This window comes from Crocodylus siamensis, chromosome 10 (genome assembly GCF_052110815.1).
Source record: "Crocodylus siamensis isolate JL-2025a chromosome 10, ASM5211081v1, whole genome shotgun sequence".
In the NCBI taxonomy this organism is placed as follows: domain Eukaryota; kingdom Metazoa; phylum Chordata; order Crocodylia; family Crocodylidae; genus Crocodylus; species Crocodylus siamensis.
This window is the reverse complement of record NC_143404.1, coordinates 36,439,262-36,464,335: the sequence shown is the minus strand read 5'-3', so window position 1 is coordinate 36,464,335 and position 25,074 is coordinate 36,439,262. Positions and strand designations below refer to the sequence as shown.

The 25,074-nt window shown below is 48.4% G+C and overlaps 1 protein-coding gene across 1 annotated transcript in view; it reads right to left on the bottom strand.

Annotated features, from left to right (window-relative positions):
* Positions 1-25,074, bottom strand: part of CYSTM1 (cysteine rich transmembrane module containing 1) — a 56,128-nt gene that overhangs the window by 1,178 nt on the left and 29,876 nt on the right. The window lies entirely within an intron of this gene.

Genomic DNA, 25,074 nt, shown 5'->3' with positions numbered 1-25,074 from the left:
CCTGATGACATAAATATGGTTTATTACAAAAGCTTGGCTGGTATCACTTCAGTTCAACACACCCAGCAATAGTTGCATGTATGGGTTATTGCACTCACAATCTATTCTGGGAAATCAGCATGTGACAGTGTTTACAGTCACTTCTCCACCTCTGGGTAAACTGTTACGGCAGCACCATCTGTGGGGAGATGTATTTAGTGCTGCACAATGTCTTATAAAGAACCACATGGCAAAGTGGGCAACTTTCGAGCATCCCAGACCTAGCTGCTGCCTCCAGTAACCCCACCTACCCCAAGAAAGCCCAGAACTAGAACAGTTTACATTGCCCTAAGCTGCAAAGGGAGGTAAAGAGTCTGGACTACATAGGCTGGAGTGCACTATCACCTCAGCCTACTGGACAGGCCATCTGACCTCAGAACTGTTTAACTGCAGGCTCTTCATCGAAAGGACTAGGCCGATCATTGTACCAGAAAGGTTAATGGGACTTCTAAATGTGTTGCAGGAAGATTGAAAGCATGATGGTAACCTGGCAAGAGTCAGAAATCCAGCTTCCCGCTGCATTTGGTGCAACTCAATATATCCTGCTTCTATGTTGTAGACTCCTTGTTTACTTGGAGCAAACTTGCTCCAAGTAATATAGGAGCAAACTAGACAGCTCCCAACCTGGCACAGCATTCAGCAATAGATGGAAAAGACATTCTACACGGACAGCACCATAAACTGGCCACCCAGATTCCTGTCCTGTAATCACAAGGGGCCTTGCCACATGCCACAAAATGGGCATTTAAAGAGGCTTAAATGCCCTTTTACACTGCTTTAATTCTGCTACTGCTTACACATAGCAAAATAAAACATGTCCAAGGTGTTTTAGTTTGCTACCTTAGTAGCTGTGGAGGTAAGCACCGGGCCCTGTGCAGCTAGCGCTGTGCAAGCAGCCTGTGCAGGTAGGCTCAACTAGGGGGGTGAGGAAATGGTGAGCCTGATTTTCCCTGGCCTCGCCTCTCGGAGCCTGCCTGCCTGCCCGCCTGAGCTGCATGGAGGTTGCCCTCCCCCCCACCCCCTGGAGAGGCAGGTAAGGATCAGGCCCAGTCCTTGTGTACACGCCATGGGGGGGTTACTTTGGTTTAAATTGAAGCAGGGTTTTTTTAAAATCCACTGTTTCCATTTAGTGAGAATTAAACCGAAGTAAAACCCCATGGCGTGTACAAGCAACTAAGGAGGATTACCTGGCTTACAGTCCATATCAAACATGGGCTGAACTCTTTGTCCCTTGGGAGGATCTAAACTGCACTTGGGACAGTACCTACCTGGAGCAGCAGTCTTGGGAGAGGCTTGGGAAGGAAAGTGTTTCAAGGAAGTCATTTCACCCACCTGGGTATTATTAGCTAAAGGAGAAGCTTGCAGGAAGCAAAACAAAGCCCCATGGTTTTGTAAGCTTTTCAGTCAGGACATCAAGGTACATCCACACTGCAGAAGCCAGCACGATGCAGACATTCATGCTAGCACGGGTGCGAGTAGCAGTCCAGCCAGGAACTCCCAAGTTCTAATCCTGGCTCCAGCACCTACTAGCTGTGCAGCCCTTGGCAAATTACTTCCCTTCTGTACCTCAGTTTCCCCATCTGTCAATGGGGATCACTCTCCACTACCTCCAAACACACAGATGGTGAAGGGATTGGTTTGTTCTTGTATTATACTCCAAGTATCACCACTGTTACAGTTAAAGAGAGATATCCAAGTTTGCTCCATTACTATCTGTAAGAGACAGTTGTTTTCTCCCAGCTGAAATCCCACTCTAATTGGACATCTAAATAGCAGCCTCTCTGCATGCTGGAAACATAACCCATTACAAGGTGCCTCATGCTCTCTAGTCAGAAGGAAGCTCCAGATGAGAGGTAACAAGGCTCAGGCAGGGCAGCCTAGTTCACTTGGCATCTTCCAGGGACCCAGACTACATCATTCACATGTGAATTATAGCACTTGTCACCCTTCATTCTGCCTCAGATGCTGCAAAAGCAGATAAAGTGGCAAAACTGTTGCCAGCAAAGGCAGAGGAGCTTGTGTTGCAGTCCCAAGAAGGAGGCTGTCTACTTCCCTCCCCAGAACAGCAGCTTGAGGAGTGTTTCCACCTTGGCACAGCCTGGAGAAATGAGGACTCTTTCCTGCAGCTTGTTCCAACATCACAGCCCACCTGGACAGGTAAGAGAGGTTGTGCTGTTATGTGCATGCTACCCATCCTGTGAGGCTCCTGGGTTTTCAAAGCAGTATGTGGAACTGTGCGAGTGCTGTTCTCCCTTGGGTATTATTTGGCCCTCATTTGCACACTGTCCGAATGACTCGCACTCCTTCATGGATTTCCCCTCATATCCCCTGGGAGACAGGACAGTGTCACACTCCTGCTAGTCAGTCAGAAGACAGGCAGAAAGGGCCTGTCCACATGGTGGTGAATCCCAGCACCAAGGTGCTCACGATCCACCCATGCCTGTAAGCACACCCCAAACTTGGGACAGTTAGAGGTCAGGTTGTTCCAGGCCCTCCTCACCAACCATTCAAAAGCCTGCTGGAAACTAAGGGGGCTTAGTGTGGATTTGGAGGGATGAGCCCATAGCAGTTTCTTTGGTGAAGCTTTGGATCTAGAGCAGGGTTGGGCAATTATTTTGGGCAGACAGCTGCTCACTGAGTTTTGGCAAGCCATTGAGGGCTGCATGACAGGCAGCCAGCGGCAGATAGATATTCATTTTCTAAATGTTTTAGGGGCCCCATGTGCTGGACAGAATGGCTTGGTGGGCTGTTCCTGGCCCATGGGCAGCATTTTGCCCGCCCCTGGTTTAGAGCATGTCTACGGGCAGTGTGGTGGGGTGTTCTGCTGTCCCTCAGGGCTAGAAGTTGCTGCCAACACAGTGCAAGTGACCCCAGAGAAGTTATGTGAGTTGGGATGCAATCGTGCAGAAACACCGCCCCCCCGCCCCCAACTATAGCACAGCCACCGCTGCGTTATCTCATGGATTCCAAATGGTAACAAATCCCTTTCCCCCTCAGAAAGGGCTCAAGGTAGAAAATTTGCTCCAAAAGATGACAGGGTGGGGGAGTCTATGGATAGAAGAGGTCTCAGAGACAGGAACTGTGGTTTCCATCTAGTTAGCACAGAACAAGCATACTCTCTCAAGTGCCACCATTAGCTGCATGGAATTTCAGTGGTCTAAAAGGCAAAGGGACTAGACCAGAGACAATGCTTTGCTTTCCTCCTCAGATGACTGATTCTGTTCAGGGTCAGTGAAGCAAACTGGGGATGAGCTTGGATTTCCACTGGCCTGCCCTTGGGAAGAGTCTTGCCAAGAAGAGTGCTGTCAGTCCAGGCTCAGAACCAAAGATCTCTAAGTCCTTAGATTCAGAAATCACCATCTCTTCCCACCATCCTGAGAGGCTCTGGGGCATTGTTAAGCATCTGCCATCTCCTCCCTATTTTAGAGGTGGGCTAATTCATTCCTGTATATTCTCTGTAGAGACTTAAAAGGAGAGGAAGGTATAAGTGTGCATAGTTCTTTGAGATCCCCGGATTAGAATAAACTACTACAGAGACCACCTTAGGGCCAGCAATACTCTTATAACTAGGCAAGGAAGGGGCATATGCCTGCCCTGCTTAGACTGTATGGTGTTTCAGTCCAATTGCCTCAGGTTTCTTTTCTTTGCTGACCAAGGCTATTCAAAGAAGCCAGACACCTGCCATTCTATCCAGCTCAGATCCACTCCAATTACCCTCCTAAACATAAGGTCCATCCCTCCTCCAACAGATGATGGTCAGATTGATTCTCTAGCGACTGACTTTCCTCTTGGCATAAACACAAAAAGCTGCAACAAGAAATCAACTCTCATGCCATTTGTACATGCCCAGCCAAGAGAATACAGAGCTATTCAGGAACAGGTGGGAGCAAGTACACAATCTCCATTTATGCAATCCAAGGAAGGATGCAGTGTGTTTTAGGAGAATGGGCATCCAAACACCTGGGTTCTTTTCCTGGGCCCGATCCACCGTGTCGCTAACATTCTGGTGTCTTAGTAACTTCTCTGCAGTTGGGGGGAATAAGGTATGAGACTATTATACATTTGCAAATGTGCTTGGAGACCCTTGAACAGAAGATGCCTTTTAAACTGTCCTGTCTCTACAGCAGAAGGTATATAAGGGGCACATCCACACATGCAGGCACGTGTGCTTCCAACAGGTCAAATAGCAGCGGCACAATTTTTTTCTGGAGATTTTTGCCTCAGCACAAATGCCTGAACATGCATTTTGGCGCGGGTCAAGTTGTGCCACTTGGGCCAAACTGACATTGCCCAGATCCTCAGCCAAGGGAAACTAGGGGCTGGGGACAGCACCTGTGTTAGCCCCAGCTGCCCTGGTGAGCAGCTCAAGGCTATTTGCCCTCAGGAGCTTCTGAGGCCCAGCCAGTTGGTATCTGAGGACATGACCCCTTATGCCAGCTAGACTGCTAAAGCAGCTCTAACCTGGAGTGGTCCCTGCACCCTCTATCCCAGGGGTGGGCAAAATGCAGCCTGGGGGCTGGATGTGGCCCACCAGGCCATTTTATCCAGCTTGCAAGGCCCCTTAAATATTTAGAAAATTAAATATTTATCTGCCCCTGGCTGCCTATCATGCGGCCCTCGGTGGCTTGCTAAAATTCAGTAAGCGGTCCTCTGCCCAAAATAATTGCCTGTCCCTGCTCTACCCACTGCAGCAGGCTGGCAGTGGGGGCTGCTGCCTGGCTGTGACTTGCTGCCACCTGTGACAGCATCCACCCTCTTGGACCTGTGGCCCCATGGCTGCATGCCTGCCAGACCTGGACACAGCTGCCTGGGCTGTGGTATATGCCACTGCAGCAGAGCCTCCTGTACCTCTGGGCCAGCTGCCAGAGGGCTGTGGCTGCACAGTTGGCTTTTGGACAGCACTGCTGTCACGACTTCTGGTGGCCCCACTCCACCATCTGAGCAACTACTGCCCAGAAGATATGCTCTTTGTAGCAGCCTGCTTTGAACTGTCAATGCATGTCCTCTTGGCCCCAAATGGCCAAGAGGTAGCAACCTAATCTGCCCTCTAGCTGGCCCTAGGCAAGCTCCTTCTCTACCCAGGTCTTGTCACTTGTCTCACCAGCAGAGATCCTGGTGTTCTCTGTTTAAAAACCGCAAATTCTCTGACAAGAAACCCAAATGCTCCAATTAAAATAACCAAAATTCATGTCCTTCTGCTATTAAAATGAAATGCCACTATAAAGAGAGATCAGTTGGGCAACATTTTATTGACATATTTTCAAGTTTAAAGCAAATTGGAAGCCTGCCAGTGCCTCTATCATCATAATGAAATGGATTCTAAATATCTATACATTTTAGCATTTGTCAGATAAAAATCAGAGCTGGCCCTGCCCCCTTCACTCACCAGTACATAGCACCAATATGCTGGTGCCCTGCCCCTGCCCTTGCCCCTCATTCTCAACCCACAGCCCCGCCAGTGCTCCTCACTCCTGACCTGCAGCCCCTGCCTGCACCCACTAGTTCCCTCTTGGCCGCAGTTCTGTCCCAGCACCAGGACATGAGTCCAGCTGCAGCTGTCCCACCCGCTGCTTTGTGGCTCTGAGCAGTGCCAGCCCTTGCTGTTCTGCTCCCTGCGCCTATGCCCAGGCCCCAGCCATCCCCATGCTGTTCCTGGGAAGCCCCTGACTGGGGCTCAAGGACTGGGCTCGTCAAGGCCCTTCACTTCCAGGCCGGCGTCCCCCTGCACAGGGTGCTCTAAGCCTGGCTCCTGCAGCCTCTCCTACCCAGAACTCTTCCCCACCCCAGACCCCCACCTCTCTCTCTTTTACCCACATCCCTGCTGCCACCTCCACCACCCCTCCCCCCAGCCCATCACACACCCAGGTGGTTCGTGGGACCAGGAGCGCCCCCCCAGGCTGGGGCTGCATGTCCCAGCACTGGTGCGGGCAGGGGGCAAGGACTGCAGTGTCAGAGTTGCCCCTGCAGGAACAGTTCCTGCCAGCAGGTCACATCCCATCCTATGTGGCTGGTATGCAGAGTGCGATTTGTGTGTGGGGGGAGAGGGAGATGTGGGGAGTTGGTGTGGGAACTTCTTGGGAAAGGTGGGTCTTCCGCCTGCCCCCTGCACAATCCACAGTCCCCCTGAAGCAGCAGCAACAGCTGTGGGGGTGCTCAGGCCTACTCCCAGCAGACCCCCCATGGCATAGTGCAGTGCAGCCCCAGCACCTGGCACCCAGCACTGCCTGTGCCACATCACGCAGCTGCGGCTCAGGGCTGTATGCCTTTGGACAGAACGGGCCACTTTTGCTGTTACCCGGGGTCTTGGTACCACTCACAGGAGCCGTGCACCCTTAGGCTCACTCCACGGAGGCAGGACCCAGGCTAGCTCAAGGGTGCGTGGTTCCTGCAAGCAGTGCCAGGACCCTGGGTGGCAGCAAAAGTGGCCTGGTTCTGCCCAAAGGTGAACGCCCCCGAGCCAGGCCAGACCTGTGCAACGTGGCACAGGTGGCCGGGGCCATGCCATGTCACAGAGGGGGCTCTGCCAGGAGCGGGCCCTGAACAGTCACCCCCTCCACACCCATGTCCCTACTTACCTGGGACAGCACCTGGGTCTGGGTCACTGCTGCAGCCTTGCCCCATTCCTGCTTGCCCTGCACACTGAGGCAGCATGCCGGAGCACCAGGGCAAGGGGCAGCCAGAGAAAAGCTCTGGCCGGCTGCTAGAGCCTTTCTCTGGAGTACCCAGCTTCTGGTTGCCTCAGGGCACACTATGGGACCATGTCCTGCACTGTTGTTTTTCACTGGGTTGTTCACCTGGATTTCCAGGTATCATATTTAGAGCCTGCATTTTTTTTTTTTTGTTCCCAGTGTGCCTCTTGCAGTGCGTCAACTGCTTTGAGACACTGCAAGAGGCACATGCTCACTCATCTGGATGCGCCCAATATGTCCAGAGTACCAGAACAGATTGCCTGATAAGAAAGACTGATAGGTTGCCTATCCTGGCCCTCCCGTTGCACTTTGTCCTTCCTTCTACCTCCTTAGAATGGTTGGATCAGCTGGCACACCGAGGGTCCAGAATCTAACCACTGGAAAGAACTCAGAGCACACTGGTGGCAGGAGAAACTCGTTTCCCCTACTGATCTGATCAAATGATATGCTGCCCTTCGGGGCACATAGCAAGGCTTTGCTGCTCACTGTGGTGTTTACCTGAGGGGACTGGAGTTCTTGGGGCAGTTCCTTTAGCAGGCTGTTCCCAGTTTAGTTAGCTGTCGCTTCAAGGCAGTGGTACAGACTGCTGCTTTAGTTTGCAGAAAGCAAAGAAAACACTGAACAATTTAGCAGGTTCCTAGAAAAATCCCTTCCAGCTGCTTTCATTCTCATCAACTTCAGATGTTGAATGATGGCCTATGAGGAACTTTACATCTTCCTAGGCCCAGAAATAGAATTGCAGCATGGGTGAAGCTCTTCAGCCAGGCACCTAGTAACAGGACAGTGGCCATGGCCAGCATCACAAGACCCACACCTCACATGGCTGGGCTGAGCTGGGAGCATCTCTCATTCTCAACCTTTAAAAAAAAAAACACAGGGTGCAACAGGGAGCCTACAGTTCCTGTTACTTAGAGAGGAAAAATAGGGACAAATGGAACCCAAATTGACAGAAAGAGGTGGGCTATTGAGAGAGAGAGGGGGAGAGAGAGAGAGAGCGTGCCTAGGGAAGGAAAAGTAGGAAAGGAACCTGGGAAGCAGCAAGAGAGCTATGGCACTACTAGTTCTACTGCTATAGGCCATCCTGAAGACCAAGCAAGCCAAGCCCATTGGAGAACAACTGCAGACTGCCCAGGGAGTCACCAGATGGGAAGGGGGCAGGGCTCTACTGCCCTAAGACAGGTCCAGAGCCAGAGCAGTCATTGGGCCCTGGAGGCTGGAGGGCAAGGACCTCTGCAGTAAGATACCTGCTGAAGCTATCCTGCTATTCCTGACATGCCATCAAGAAGCTAAGTGGGGATGAGACTCTGAATGGAGGGGGATTTTAGATTGCCAGTGGGCTTAGAGAGTTATGTTACAGCCAGTGAGCCAATGCATTGGTTTGGGTTTTAGCTGATGGTTTGTAGAAAAGACTGAGGGATGGTTTGGAGGTCCCATTAGTGCCCTAGGGGCACGTGATTGCCTTAAACCCTGCTAAGGGCAGGTTCAAGGTGCAGTCAGAGGGCCCAGAGTCCAAGAAGGGCAGAGACAGGGGCCAGGGGCCTCAAGCCTGGGAGGGGCTAAGCCAGAGCCTGATAGGGTAAGGTTGGGGCTGTAGCCCAGAAGCTGGGTCCAGCATGGTGGATTCAGAGCTAAGTGGCCCAGAAAGAGAAAAAGGGGTGGAGGTCAAGTGGGCTGAGGCCCCAGTAAGGGAAATCAATTGGACAGGCAACATCAGCAAGGCACTGGTGTGGTGTAAAGGGAGGCTGGAGCCATGCAATAAGCCTTCAAGGCAAGCAGAGTCAAGAGAGTTGACCACTGCAAAGGAGAGAGCATCTTAAGTATATCAGTCTCTGAGGGCAGCCTCTCTTTCCTGAAGTTTCTGTCAAGACAAAGCAGGAGAGAAAGCAAGGCAAGAGACCTTAAGAAACAGGGCATAGATTAAGCTGGGCAGAAGCCATATGGCCAGAGGGCGTCATGGTAGCCCCGGGGCTCAGTGCTGTTAGACAGGGTCATTCCATCTCAGCTGCTCCGCTGTAGGATTTAGGGCTGGGTGTGCGCCACTGGGAGCTGTTCCCTTTTGCTGAGATGAGGATAATGGAGCAGGCTAGGTTTTCTGCCTCAAAAATACACACATCCCTAGGCTCAAGAATAGAACCAAGCGCAGGAGGGCAGGACAAAATAGCTATTTAAGCAGGCTGTCCCTCTGTCCTCATTGTATATTGCTATGGAAGTACTTCTGCCATTTCCCTCCTTTCCCAGTAGATTTCACAAATAGGAAAGGAGTGGACGCTCTTGCAATAAGGGCACAAGAAAGAAAAGCAGGAAACCCTACTTTAATTCTTAGCAGTGCAGAAGTTTTCCTAAAAGCCCTTACCAAAATCACAGCCACCATGCCTTGGTTTCCCCACAGGCAACCTAGAGCTGTCCTCACAAACTGAAGATGCCCATAATGGAATGAAGACAGCAGTGTCTGCAGCCATAGACAAGGCAGGACTCTTACCAAACAATCACCAGTCAATTTTGACTCTTAGAAAAGTCCAACAGTTTAACAGTCAGTAAACACAAGATAAGAGCTGGTATCTCAAGTTAGCAGGACAGTGCATTGCCTAGTCTCCTCTTTTCATTCACCTTCCTAATGAAGTCTGCTCAAGACAAAGATAGAGCCAACAGGAATTAAGCTTGGCCTTGAGGAAAACTGCATCTGCAGTCAGTACAGAGACACCATTTACAAAGGTGCAGATACCTAAAGATTTAGGACAATTATTTGTTAACACCAAAGTTAAAGTGTCCCACGAATGCTCATGACTCAGTACTTCTCTTCTGCTTGCCTGGCATAGAAGCAAGAATTATGGGTCACTCTGGATGGCAGGGAACACACAAAAGATCATCACAACAACCTGCAGCACCACTGCAAGCCAGCATACTCCTTGCTGACAATTTGTTAACAGAATCAAATTGAATTTAATTGCAAATTTCACTGGGCAGAAGTTTGGCTTCAGAATAACAGATGAGGACAATTATGCAAAATGCTGAAGTAACTGCAGTGCAGTGCAATTTGCATCAGGTATTCTGACCAGGAGCATAAAGAGGTTACTTGCGTATCTATGATTAATCTATTAGGAGTTTTGAACTACAGAGTTCTAAGGGCACTTCTACTCTGCAAATAATGTTTCAACAAGTGTTTCAAAACAGTAAGGTATAACATGGACGTTACATCTAGGAGTAGCCCATCATGGAACAAATGCAGAGAAACCTTTAAAGAACTGAAGATGCTGTCTCCGAGAGAACAACTGGGCAAAGATGACACCAAACTAAAACAGGAGACTTCTAAATCTAGCAGTACCCCCTTTCAAAAAGCTGTATAATCACAGTATAGTTAGATTACTGAAAAATACAGCAATCCTTCTGTTGCAAAGAGGTTAGAATGTTTTTTAACACTATGGTTCCCTATTTGAAATATTTTGGTTTATTTTGTAAATCATGGGCAGGTGTTTGCACATCTAATGGTGCTAATATTTTAGAGTGCTGTGAAGTACCCATAAAAGGATCTCGCAGCACCCCAGGATGCCATGGCGTCTCATGTGAGACTCACATTTTTAGGTGAGGGAAACTTGGAGGTGGGGAGAGTTACTGGTGTTTGGAAGTTGCAGACATTCCTGCTATTTGAATGCTCCTCTGTAGTGCTGAAAGCCTCCAGTATTGCTAGTTGTTAGCCACTAGTAAAAATAGACCTGATATATGTCAGGAAGCAAAACTGATCTTTGGTAGAGAGTGATTAAAGAGTCCTTTTCATAAAGCATCTTAGATTAATGCAACCGGAAACAACAGTTAATAAGATACCCAATATACTGTAAGTGGATTCAATATACTGTATTTACTGGAATCCAAGATGAGATCTTCCCTTTTGCCCCCAAAATCAGTAGGGGGAAAATAAAACCTTGTCTTGGATTCAACACTGACTTGGGGCACACAACAGCTCAGCTTCAACTCTGGGCTCAGGCCTGAAGCTGGAGCTAAGCCACTGCCTGTCCCAGATGGTAATGTCTCATTTGGAGGGGGAAGAGGCCCACAGTGCAGGAAGCACAAGGCGGGGGAAACCGCAGCCCTCCCCACCATCCCTTATCCCTCTGTGCCTGCCCCTGGCCCTTGCCCATCTCCCTCCTTCCCCCTTACATTCTGCTCTAACTTTGGTCACTCCAGCTGCGACTCAACCCAGCTGGGAGCTGCCACCAATTCTCCCTGGCCAGGCTGGGCTGGGGCAGAGTGGTCCCATTGCTGTTGCTGAGTGCCCCATCCAGAACAGAGCTGCAGCAGAAAGTAAGGGAGGCAGTGGGACGGGTGGGTAGGTGCAGGCAGCGGATGAGCAGGCACAGGTGCAGAGGGGCAGGCACCAGTGGGGTAAGGAGGGTAGTGGAGAAGCAAGGAGGCAGGAGTCTTTTGGCCCTCCTTTCCCCTGCCACAGCAGTGGGGGTACAAATTTAGGATGACCTTCCACAAATTAGATTCCATACATGGAAAATTATACCACATTTATCATTTTCCATGTATAGAATCTAATTATTTAGGGAGGGGGTGGTCTTACATATGAAGTCATCATGGATTTGGGTAAGTACCATAGTTATCCTGCAAACACATCTTTAAAAATGATCTGCAGGCTTTTAAACAGTAATGTCATTTGAGGTCAGCCACAGAGGATGTGAGGACTCGCAAAGCACCAATATATTTTAAGAGACAATCTCCTTTATTGCAAACCCTCCTGCCAGAGAAGAAAACCTTTATAACACAGCAGCATTGGGTGGATGCAGTATCAGCAGCTGTTGAAGCAAAACAGGGAAAAAATATTTAAACCTCTTTGAAAAGGAATGTTTCTTGCTGCAGGCTCTCACTGACTTGAAAAGACAGGTGTATCAGGCCTTAGAATATACATATACGTACACATAGACATACATGTATATTTAAGTGTGTGCACACACAGAAAAAATGGAGGGATTGATCTTCAAATTAAAAGTGAATCCTTTTAAACTCACTTCTTGAAGTCTAATCAATTTTTATAAAAGGAGTTTCAGCTACAGCTGGCGCTTGATGCTGCCAACCTGGATTTTACAGTCCGACTGTATTTATCTTCAGAATGCTTCCCTCCTCTCCTAACAGGAGGCCCCACCCAACAAGCCATAAAGGGAAGCAACACTATTTGTTTTGTGTATTTGATAGCAGTAAACACTCAGAAGACATGTTTCTCCCTAATTTCTTCCAGTCACATTAGCTTGTTTTGCTCACAAGAATAGCATGCAAAGCATTTCTAGCCAAATGCCATTTTAGGTTGAAGACTTAATGTTGTAATCTACACAGATCCTTCATTAGCAATTTGTGAACTCAACTAATTTTACTTATAATGAAGTTTCGCAATAGACATTACAGACTAGAATAATGATGTTTAATGTCCAGGAATAAGTGTTACTAATCACTGCCGCTTACATTTTTAAATGTGGTGTACCAATAAAGTCACTAGACTTTGGTAGAAAGGTCTACAAATCCAGGCAATTTTTTTTTTAGCTGATGGGATAAGGATTGGCATAGTACCAGGGAAACCTAAGAGCCTCATTCATCCTAATTAAAAAGAGCCTTGGCAGGCCAAGTCAGCACACCGCATCACAAGCAACAATTCACCAAAACTCCTTATGTGGGATGGGCTATGTGCAAGTGGGGAGTGATGTTCAGAAGCAGGACAGGTGGGCAAGGCTGGGATCATGGGGCAGTGACAGTGTGGGGCTAGGGCCCAGGGCAGAGCCACAATCTGCTGCCCACATGCCCTTACGGCAGGTGCGGGTTTTGCAGGTAAGGGCACACAGGGAGCAGACTGCAGTTCTGTTCCAGGTCCCAGCCCCGCACTGTCACCACTCCAAGATCCTGGCCCCAGACACAGCTCCCCACCTGCCCAGCCACAGGGACAGCATGGAGCCTGGGGCTGAGCCCCAGTTCTGTGGGCAGGGACCTGCAAGGCTGAGGCCCAGGGCAAAGCCATGATCTGCAACTTGCGCAACCCCTGCCTTGGGGGATGGGGGTGTCCACATGTATGTGTAGGCTGCCTGGGTGCTTAGCCCTGGGAGATGGGCAGAGGTCATGGCACAGGGTTACCATATTTCCAGTATCAAAAAAGGGGACAGCTATGAGGGGAAGGAGGTAGCAGGGGGAGGGGTATATGATTGGGGTGGAGGAGGGTGGCAGCAATATGCCCATGCCCTGCATCTGCCCCTCACTCCTAAGCCCATGCCCCCCAGCCCTGCCAGCCCCTCCTCACTCCCAACCCACACTTCCCTGCCCCCCCAGCCCTGCTGCCACCCTACTCCCATTCCACAGCCCCTTGCCCCAGCCCTGCTGCCCAAGCAGTTCCCTCATTGCACACACACATCTCTCTTTACCTAGGAGTGGCTTGCTGGGGCTGACACAGGAAGTACATGGCCCCCAACAGCCAATCACCTTGACCACTGCTCCCAGACCCAAGCAGCCAGCCCAGGAAAGCAGAAGAGTAAAAACCTGGACATTTGCTCTCATTTAAAAACCCACCTAGACACAAGGAGAAGGGGCCAAAAAATGAGGACATGTCCAGGAAAACCTGGCCATATGGTAACCCTACAGTCAGGGGGAGCAGAGGGCAGGTGCAGCACAGCTTGCCCAGTTACCATGGTTCAGACCGTGGCTGGCCCTGCAGCACTCTGCATGAAGCCAGGCCCCAGCTACTCCTGCCCAGGGCAGCCTGTGCTGTGCTCTTATCCACTCGCCCAGCCCTGCACACAGTTTCTGGGACGAGCTGTTCCTGGTGCAGCTGCAGCTACCTGGACGCTGCTCAGCTCCTCACCTCCAGCGGCTCCTCTACCTCCTGCCGTGCTGTTTCAGGCAGCAGGAAGGCTGCAGCCGGGTGGCTCCTGCCATAGTGCACAGGGTTCCAGCTCCAGCTCCCAGCCACCTTCCACCCACTCAGCCACCTGCAGGTGGCTGTTCATTGCACTGGGCGGACAGAATGGGTGGAAGGCATCCAAGAGCTGGAATTGGAGCTGAAGCCCTATGTGCTGGGGCAGGGGCCACCCAGCTGCAGCACACTAGGGGCAGGAGGAGAAGCCACCACTGGGAGGTGAGGGAAGCTGAGCACAGTGCTGGATTATGACATGTTGAGGCCCTAAACTATGCCCATCTTAAGAGGCCCCACACATGATGAAATTAATCCATGAAATCAACGAAAATGGATTTCCATTAAAATTTAAGGCGAGTTATTGTTATTTCTGCACAGATTTAGGAACTCAATATGACTCCAATAACTGTGGAGCCATATATATGTATATTGTTGTCATGTTAGAACAAAAATGTCCAGATTTTTTCTTATTTAGAGGCCTCTCATATTATGAGGCCCTAAGATTTAGCTTAAGTACCTTAAGCCTAAATCCAGCACTAGTTGAGCAGCACCTGGGTAGCTACAGTCACACTGGGAGCAGCCCTACCAGATGCTATGCATGCTGGCTGGGGCTTGGGCTGGCAGACGCGCAGCGTTGGCTGCCTTGGGCAGGGTCTGGCTCCATGTGGAGCACCACTAAGGCGGCCACAGGCCAGATCCAATCAGTTGGTTGGCTGGATCCGACCTATGGGCCATATTTTCATAGATTTCATAGACATTAGGGCTGGAAAGGACCTCGGGAGATCATCGAGTCCAGCCCCCTGCCCAAAGGGCAGGAAGTCAGCTGGGGTCATAGGATCCACCACTGCTTTAGTGCCTCACCTGTGACAGCTGGGGGTGGGGCCCACCCTGCTCCGCTGAAGCAGACTGCTTTGCAGTGCTGGGCTTGTGCTTTCTGGGATGCTGCGCGACCGTGAGTTAACTTGAATAGGGCGATCTGGGACAGAAGTTCCAAAACTGTTTTAAACCAAAATAAGTTAAGGTCTGACACTAAATCCAACCAGATTTATTTTAAACTGGGTTCAGCCATTCTGAAAGCAGTTTATGTGCACTAAATGTCTGTTCTGTTACATGTTTAAAATAGCTTTGGATTAGTTAACTAGTTTGTGTCATTTCAGTTCCCTAGTTCTGATGATACTCAGCTGTCAAGGATTCCCATGAAACAATGGCCACCTCTTACCCTAAGACAAGAACACAGGACATCATGGCAGAGAGAGTCCAACTAGGTTCAGAGAAGAGACTTGGAACAGGAAGTACTTTGGCAAAAATTGTGGAGTGTTTGGCTGAAGTTCTGGTATTTCAGTTTTTACAAAACCCCCCCACCCCACCAACAGAAGTGACTCCTCCACTTCCTGGTCAACTCCAATATCTCATTTGTTTTCCAGTTACGCAGTTTGATGTCAGAATGAATCATTCTTTCATATCCTCTAAGGTATTCCTTGTAATCACAGAGTACCAGCCTGTACAATCCAATGCAAATAGCCAGTGTTGCTTTGTTTTAAAGGCAAATATTACCTTTCCATTTGAAATGAAGCCTACTTTATCTTAAGCATATACCTTTAGTTTCTGCCTGTACCCATTCGCATGTTACTGGTTAACTTCACACAGAAAAGATTGCACCAAGACCTTTCCCCTTCTACAGTGTTAGTACTAGTGTTAACAACGTCAATACTAAAATTCAGATTGTCCCCAAATCCACATAGATTGTGTACAGCACAAACTCAGATTTGGGACAGCTGACTACACTGTATTTTCCAAAGGTCTTGGAACCAAGAGCACATTACATCAGAGTATAGGTACACATCTGTGAAGGTTATCCTCTAACAAATTGCACAGACTAGTTAAATGCATGTGCCCATTTACAGGCCTGGTAGGACTCCCATCGCTTCACTCTAGAATCATTAGGCCCAGGCCCTTGCCTAGGATACTTTGGCTGAGACACCAAGTCACTTCAGGACAACCTTACAGGAAATGAAAATACATTTCTAACTAATCCGAGTATGAATAGACTGACTGAGAAATTAAAGGCTCCTCAATTCTTTGGAGAGGAGCGTGGGGATCCATTAAGATGCATATCTGCAGAGAACAGTCACAAATAAGCAATTACATCTTCTAGACAGGGAAATCTCAGAGGATTCCCACCTTGAGGACTAAAACATCAGTATTGCCTTCTCTGACATCACTGAGCCAAAATGCAACAGGCAGTAAAACATTAACATTCAAGACAAAAGAAAAAAAAGAAAGAAAGAAACCTGAAAGATCTCTTTCCATCAAACGTGTGGACACTGTGTCTGACCCTACAAGAGCCGGCTCAGCTTAACTTGAGAGATGGATTTCACTGGGATAGGCATACAGGAGAAAGGCTGGCTTGGACAAACAACTAAAGTCATTATCTTTGAAGATAATTCAGAAGGCGCCCATCACACCAATTTCTAGGAATCATTTGTGACAAAACGTGAATCAGCTACAGTTACAAGCACAATCACTCAGCTGAAGTCACTGACACCAAGAAAGTAACCTTCTAGGCAACAAATCTAGAGGTCAGAGTTATTGAATGTCTCAAAAGCCAAGTGTTCATGATTTAAAATTTGAAAAACTAAACTAATATGCTGCCCTACCCAGGTCATTCTCTGTAGTCCTTCAGTGTGTTGAGACAAGGCACTCAGCATTTCCATGTGAAACATCTACTAGGTACACTTCAGAGCAACTCACTTAAATCCACACTGACACGTAAAAGCAGCAGACAATGGTAGAACATGTGACATGTACCTTTTAGACAGCAACCATTACCATCCTCAGTGGTACATCCTCCTGGGAGACTACTTCCAACCTCAGATATGCAGTGAAAGTCCACAAGCCTCTCCCATCATAGGAATGATGATGATGATGACGATGAGAGGAAGAGAACACTTAGGACAGGATGTAGGTGTCCTAGTTCTAGCTATGGAGTGATCCCATTACAAGGATAAGTCTTCTCCCATGCTACCGGCAGAGTTACTCAAAGTATAGGATGTCTGATTCCAACAAATGTCCTGAGGGGCTAAAAAGGACTTGCAGAAGATGCCAGCAAGGTCTCATCCTCTCTGCTTGTACAGGTCTTGTTTTAAAAGGTTTACATAATATGCAGGCAACCTGATAACAGTCTTTTACATGAAAGGGTAAAGATAACGTAAGCCTCAGAGAAGGGGACAAAGTCCATCTGTTTACTGCAGAGTAATACATTTCAGCAAATGGATGCTCAGAATAAGGTAACACTTGGTTTATTTAGTAGTTTGGGGCATGTCAGTATTACCATATTTACCTGAATCCAAGATGACTCTGAATTTAATGTGACCCCCACTTATTAGGCTCTACACATGGAATATTTATACATTTGTTATAATTTTCTACACACAGAATTTAATTATGGGAGGGTCATCTTAAATTTCACCCCTTCCTCAACCATAACAGCAGTAGGGTGCCAAGTGAAAAGGGAGGTGGTGGGAAGGCAGTAGGAGTCGAGTGGCCTGAACACTGCCCCTTGCCATCTGCTGCCGGTTACTCCCACCACTAACCCCCATCAGTGTGTGCACACCCTGTGCCTGCCTTCCAAGCACCAGCCCCCTACCCCACATGCCCCCTAGTGCCTGTCATTCATCCGTCCCCCCTCTCTCTCCCTCTGGCTGCAGCCCCAGCACACATGGCTGGCCTTAGAATGACCATATGGTCCATGTCCTGGGTTGAAGGGCTGGAGCCAGAGGGTAAGTGGAGAAGAGACAGCAGGCAGGCTCCACAAGGGAAAAAAAAATTGGGGATTGGGCTTGCCACTCCTCCCCACCCCCTGCGAGCTGCTGCTAGGACTTGCAACCCTTGGGCTGCAGGGGGCCCTGGTCCTTCCCTCCATGGTGGTGCCCCCTGAGGTCACCTGGTTGGGGTGCTAACAGGAGGGTGCTGCTCAGGGGTCGTTGCCACCATGGAGGGAAGGACTGGGGTCTCCCCACAGCTCAGGGGCTGCTTGCAGCTTGCCCCCCAGTTGTGCAATAGACAGGCAGGCTCTGTTGGGGGGGGGTGGAAAAATCAGGCCTTTCGTTGCCCCCCGCCCCTCGCAGAGCCTGCCTGGGGGGAATCTGATGGCAGGCATTAGGCCATCCTTGTTCCATGGCAGTGCCAGAAGCCCCTAAATTGAAACAGTGGGTTTTTAATTTGTGGGTTTTTGTGATCCACCATTTCAATTTAGAGGAACTAAACCCTCCCCACATGTACAAGCACCCTCAGGCTTGAGTAAATGTAGGAACAGCGCTGCAGGCATATGCAGTGGGAGAAGGGGCTCATGGCTGGCAGCGGGGGTGGGGGGAGGAAAAAACAGGAAGTACAGGGGAGAACTGCAGCCTGTTCCCCCCACCCCCCTGCCTCTCCCACCTGCAGCTGCCCCTTCCTCCTTACCTTCTTCTCTAGCTCCGGTCCCTCCAGCCCCTGTCCTGCTCCCTGGCCATGTTGGGCTGGAGTTGTACTGCTGATGGGTGCCCCAGAGCCAGGGAAAAATCCAGGAAAAGTTGAGGAAGGGTGAGGAGGGGGGCGGGGGGGGGCAGGCACAGAGGCCCAGGCAGTAGAGTAGGGGTGGGGAATCTTTTTCCTATCATGGGCCACTGACATGTGGGGGGGGGGGGGGGGGGGGGGGGGGGGGGGGGGGGGGGGGGGGGGGGGGGGGGGGGGGGGGGAAATCAATCATGGGCCACACACAAGTAAAAAGCAACTTTAAATTTTTTTTTTTATTTTTAGAGAGAAACATAAAACGTTTTTAGTCACCCGCTTCTTTAGTGTGATGGCTGAGGTTGCTTTTCTTCGGTGATTTTTATAATATCTGCTGGCTCTGAAGATGTTGTTACTCACAACTGGTTCTGCAAATTCATGTCTTAATCTGGCATACAGGCAGATACGAGTGATACTGCTCACAGCAGTATGTAGTACCAAATAGCAATGCAATTTTCAGCGCACGTCTCTTCAGGTTTGGAAATTCATTGGCACCCGGAAGAGGTAGGTTGTTGTATTTAGCCGTAAGTTCACTGTTGCTTTGTAGTTCTATGACTTTGTGTTGAAAGTTTTCAGATACATCGACTGCTTCAACATTGAATGGTGTGGCAAAAACATTTAATTCAAGTTCCTCCACTTTTAGGTCTTGAAATTGCTCACAAAATTTCTGAAGTAAATTTCCACACTCCCTTGCATACTCTGCTGTTGATGCAGGTTTTTGTCCCTGAAAAGTTGGAAACTGCACTGCGTTGCCCTTTTCCAGTTGCATTTGCCACAGCTTTAATTTAGCTTCGAATAATTTTACATTTAAAAAAAAGGAAAGTAAGAAGCTGGTTAGGGCCTTGCAATTTGACTGTGAGCTCTGAGATACTGAGTAATGTTGACCATGAATGTTAGGTCACAGTCACTTTGGGTCGCTCCGCTCAGCAACAGGTTTTCCCTTTGTCTCCATGAAAAGTTTCACTCCCTCAATTCATAAAACCGCTTCAGCATACTCCCTCGGCTAAGCCATCAGACTTCACAATAGTAAACTAAATCACTATATTCTGAATCAAAGTCTTTCTTTCAATAGCTCCTTAAATTGGTGGCTGTTTAATCCTCCATTTTTAATAAAATTAATGCTTGATACTACTACCAACATTACATTTTTCAGTTGCACTGAATGCGTGCACAGATTCTCTTGATGGATGATGCAATGACACACAATCAACTTACTCGGATTAAGGTTGGGGTGACCCATTTCTTTCTTGACTAGGGCAATTAATCTCTTCTGAGATCCAATCATAGCTGGAGCACCATTAGTAGTAAGACCACTTAATTTTTTTTTTTTTAAACAATAACTGAAACCCTTGCACTGCCAACGTTACCTTCTGTAATATATCTTCACCTTTGGCAGCATCAGACATTGCTACTAAAGAAAGCAAGTCCTCTCAAATCTCAAAACCAGGTGCGATTCCACACGGAAAAATAGCCAGCTGAGCTGTACTCGTTATGTCTGCTGTTTCATCAATAGCCAGTGAGTAGAACTCAAAAAATCAGCCGCAGAATCTTTCAGAGACATTTCAATATCCCAAGCCATATCATTAATTCGATCTGACACTGTCCTGCGAGATAAACTCACACTCTCAAATAATTTAAAGTTTCTCTAGAGCCAATACAGCTGCAGTTGCGACAATGCACTCCCTTACAAACTCCCCTGAATGAGGCCTGAGTGCTTTCGCAGTAAGTTCACTCACCACATAACTGGCTTGAGCAACACCGTTCACCTCCTTCCTTGGTTTTGTGAAAATTGCTTGTGAGTAGTCAAATTCTTCTTAAGGGCTATAATTTTGTCCGCACACACCTGCCCTCAAAATTCTTCATATTTGATGTGCTTTGTGTTGTAATGTCTTTCTAGGTTTGATTTTTTTACCACAGAAAGCGCTTCTCCACAAATCAGAGACAGGGGCTTGCACTTCACCTTGTGGCAGAGTACTGCTGGTGTCTGCCACTTTAACAGCCTGAAGAGGCAATGGGCAGGTGCTACCCAGCTCTGATGAGTGCCCATTTAAGATTCAGGCCAGCAGAGCTGGAGGCAGCACTCTCCTGCCCGGCACAGAGGGAAAAAACATCTCCTGGTGGAGCTGCTACTTTGGTAACACCAGGAGGTATGGGCAAGAGCTGATGGGGATGGTTAGGAGGCTCTTGGTCCTGGGCAAGACCTAAAACTACATCCTGCTGGGAATGGGTGGCCTGGTCAGGCTGTTTATGGCAGAACAGCCCCCCAGAAATGCCAGGCCAGTTACCACTCCAGTGGAAGGTGAGCAGGGGTGCATAAATCTCAGCCCCCACCTTCAGGTGGGTCAATAAACATTGGAGGTAGTCTGGGGCCAGGTACAGCCACCTGAGCCTATGGGGGGGGGGGGAGGGAGGTGACTTCAGTCCCCAGCATAGTGGGGGCAGAGTATGGGCCTCAGTGGATGCAGAGGTGTAGAGCGGGGTTCAGTGGGACACCTGACAGACTGTACCAGAGTGGCAGCTGGGAGGCCTGGAAAGGGATATGGAGCCTAGCAAAGAGGCAAGGCGCCTTGAAACTAGGAGCCCCGACTATGTGTGTGTGGGGGAAGGAGCCCAGTGAGGATGAGGGGGCTCAGAGCCCAAGGACAGAGGCCAGAGTTAGGGGCTGGGATATAGTTGCAACATGTGAAATGCCAAGAGGGGCGAGTAGTGAGGCCCTATGAACAGGAGTCCTGAGATGAAGCCCTGGGAGGAAAAAGTGCAAAGTGGGCCCCGGTGAGCAGGGGGCTCGAGGGTAAGTCCTGCTAACATGGGGGCCAGGCTAGGTCCAGGTAAGCCTTTGGGTGCCTGAAGCCACAGGTGGGCCAGAGGACCGATTAGGGAAGGGCCGTGGGTAAACAACGGAGCGAGTCAGGGCAGCTGGGTGAGCAACCCAGCGAGAGACTAGAGGCAGAGTCACTCCAGTGTTTTGTAAACCACCCAGCGCTCGCTCAGATGAGGGTTGTGGGAGAGGCCCAAGAGGCCACGCACTTGCTGGCTGGAGAGTGCAGGGAAACAAGCCCCAGGACCCTTCAGGTGACGGCAAGGTGAGTATGGCCCTGGGAAAAGGAGGAGCGGTCTGAGAGTGGCCCTGCAAAGTGGCAGGATCAAAGAGACCATGTGAGAGGCCTGAGTGAGAGGGAGGCAGTATGAGTGTGGCCTGTAATAGGGCAGAGAGTGAGAGGCTTAAATTTGGGATGTGTTGAGCCGGGGCTGGAGCAGAGCTCAGTTGTTAGGAACATCTGGAAGGCATGGGATGCAGTATAGAGATGGTTGGAGCTGCATACATAGGCCCAGGAGACCAGGGCTTGGAAGGGCAGCCTCCCACCCAATTAACACCTTAATTATGTGTTATCAAGGTGTGGCAGGAAAGAAAGGTGGGCGGTGTGCCCAGAGCCAGGTAAGGAGACTAGCGCTGTGGCTAGTCAGGGAGTTCCCACTTTGCCATGCATTTCCACAAAAAAATAACTGTTTGTCCATTTTTCATTATTCCACATCTACTTTTCTTATTTTTTTTGCAGTAGCCATTGTAAAAAGTAAAGGTTGGAAGAAACACTGTTTTTTTTTTTCCGCAAGCAACGACTGTGCAGAGTACCTGAAGAATGAAAGTTAGGACACAAGAAACACGCCGCACAGTTGGGACCTGAAGAAAATAACTGCAAGATTCAAAACGCATGAGATTTGAAAATCAGGCGCTGGTCGCTGTTTCAATGCAGATGTTATGCTACCAACCACTTCACCATCAGCACATTTGCTTAAGTAACGATGAAGATAGGTTGCAAGCACTAAAAATGCAATTTTAAAAAAGTTAAAAGTGCTACTGTCATAGGTGTATATTTTCAGAAATACAGTATAACCTCAGGACCAAGCACCTGCCATATATTTGAAAATTCTGGATTTCTGAACTAAGCAAAGTGCATAGTTTTCATTGTGGGGGGGGGAGGATAGTGGTGGCCGATCAGGAAGCCATGCTGTGCTGGATGACCATGGTGCACAGCCACGTTCAAGCTTCTCTCTCCAAAAACTGGGGGGTAGTGGCAACCAGGCAGGGAGCAGCCACCGCACCACACTGTGCTGGATGGCTGTGGCATGACAGGTCCCTGCCTGCTCATTGCTATGCCCCAGTCCCTGGAGGGATGAGCTTGCATGCAGCCATGTGCCATGGCCATCCAGCACTGCATGGCACAGCGGCTGCTCCCTGCCTGGTCGCTGCTACCCCCAACCCCTGGAGGGGGAAGCTTGAATGTGGTAGCTATCACCACCACCCATACCACAGCTCCGCGTATGGCTGGTGCTCTGGGACCAGCCATGCTACTCCCCAATGTATTTTTAAAAAACTGCCGGGTTTTAGAGCATTCTGGATTTCTGAGTCCCGGGTTTATGAAGTTACTAGCCAATTACCCACCAAGAATGCCTGGGTTGGGGAGGAGGGGGCTGGGATGGAGTACCGCCACCTAACACCCCATGCTGCCACTGTTCTGCCTCTTGCAGGGAGCAGGGTGGGGGAGCCGAGGCCAGCAGTGCTCCGTCCAGTCCTTTAACACGGCTTTGGAATCATGGCGGTGCTCCCCCATACTTGGAGCACTCCAATAGGCTGTTTCCATTAGCCAATTGGAGCACAAATAGAGCATTAGACAGACTTAGGCTTTTATAATATTAGAATTCTCTACTTGCCGTGGGCCAGATGAAATTATACTGCAGGCCCACAAGCCGTAGGTTCCCCATCCCTGCAGTAGAGGGTGACATGGTGTGGGGACAGGCACAGGAGAACGAGGGGCAGGGAGGTGAATTTTAGACAACCTCCCCAAAAATTAATTAGATTATATACATGGAAAAATTACTACAAAATTTATAGTTTTCCCATGTATAGATTCTAATTATGGCAAAAGTCATCTTAAATTTTATAGTCATCTTGGATTCAAGTAAATACAGTATATCGAGTATGAATCTCAATATTGCCATTTGTACATTTATTTTAATATCAGGCTGCCCAGTTCAAAACTTCATTCTCTCCTGTAGTGGGCAAAACACTCAAAAGGTAAAACAGGATTATTTTTTGGCTAAGTTGAATCAATAGTGAAGCTGGCTACAAAAAGGGTAATCCGATCTCATGCTTTAAGGCAGATGTAAAGAATCCTACATACTGTATACACAGCACTGCACCTTGGCCAAGCGCACAGCGAAAGCTTTATTTGCCTTTCTCTGAAATATCAGCTGGTGATGGAAACTACTTCTTTTAGTGTGGCAAGCAATAGTCTGGATCCATTATGCTGCTCTGAACCAATACATGCAAGGTACCAAAGCTGAACAGATTGCTAACATAAGCTGGTTCTTTCAAAATCTGTATGGCACTTTGTACTTTGGCTGGAGTTGCTTACTTTTAAAGCAGGCCAATAATATCTTTTCATTTCAACTTAATTTATAGCAGTGACAAAGTACCTGCTGACTAATCAGTGAACATATTGGCTTTCCTTACTCCCGTTGACACATTAGAGGGGGAAAGAGGGAGGGGAAATAAGATAGGTTTCAAGAATATCTTCCTTCTGAGTCAGTCACAGGACAGTAATTTAAAGAAGCCATGCCACACATTGTGTGTCCTCTGCACCATGCAGACTCACTAAATTTAGTACTGCATTTAACAGCCTCATTTCATTAAAGTCAAGGTCAGGTTTTTCTATTTTTAATGAACCAAAATGTTCCATGGTGTTAGAATAGCTAGTAGCCCAGTTTCCTTTGGTGTCCAAAATGAAGCCTACAGAATCTATAATTTACCATCGCAGGGGAAAAAATCACTGAAGATAGATTAGTGAGCTTTTTAGGAGGGGGACAAGATATAGACATAGAAAGTTAACAAACCACCGCACTGAACTAGAACCTTAGCTCAATTAACACCAGGGTATGAACTGATCAGTTATGAGATCTAGAAAAATGCTTTCTTCTAATGAGCAACAGTTGTTACAACAACGTTGTGGGTGTTTAGGGGTTGGGAAGGGATTTATTTTTAGGAAAGAACTACACAGTGCTGCTGAAGGCAGGATTGAAACTAGCTACCTGGAGACAAAGTTGATTAGGGCACTTGTCTAAGATGCTTTCAAAACAAGTCTTACATTTCCACAGGTATCCTCATGTTCTATATTTTATCCCTATCCTTCCAACTGCTTCCAGTAAACAAAAGTAATTTTAATTTTAATGCCGAGACAACTCCTTGCTTTTCACTTAAAATTTCTGCATGTCTTTATCATAACGTGAGATTAATAAAATCAGATGCAAAAGTCTGAGAAGTGTACGGTCTACAAGAAACATGACATTGATCAGGGCACAGCTATCATACCTGGTTTTTTGTTTTCCTCTTTTTCCTTTCCTTTTTACATGCAAGTGACTACTGAAATCTGATGCTGTGGGTGATGTTTAGTCTGAGGAATCCTTTAATTTCAGCTGTGCAGAGGCAGTTGTTTCTCAGATCATTTCACTGAGCATTTAACAGAGTGGGTGGGATTAGTATGATCAATGCATTGTTCATCATCCTTAAGGCCCCAAGGAGTTCATGGAAAGATGTGCCCATTACTGCTAGAATCAGATCTTCCAAGCTGCTTTTAAAGGGCCATCTGGCCAAGCTAATTCTATTATTATTTATTACCCTGTAGGCAGGTTATGCAACTTTGAACTGAATTTAATTCGTAAAATGCTGCCAGCTTTAAAGGTTGCTTTCCTGCCAAGTTCTTTCTGGAAGGCCCTTTTTTTTTTGTTGAAAAGCAGATTATCATATTTAGTGATTGATACAGAGAGGCATCCTAACATGGGGGATATAAGGATTCTTGCAGAATATACCAGGTGTGTAGTCACTTCAGCTACTTGGCAAAAATTTTATATAGCTGG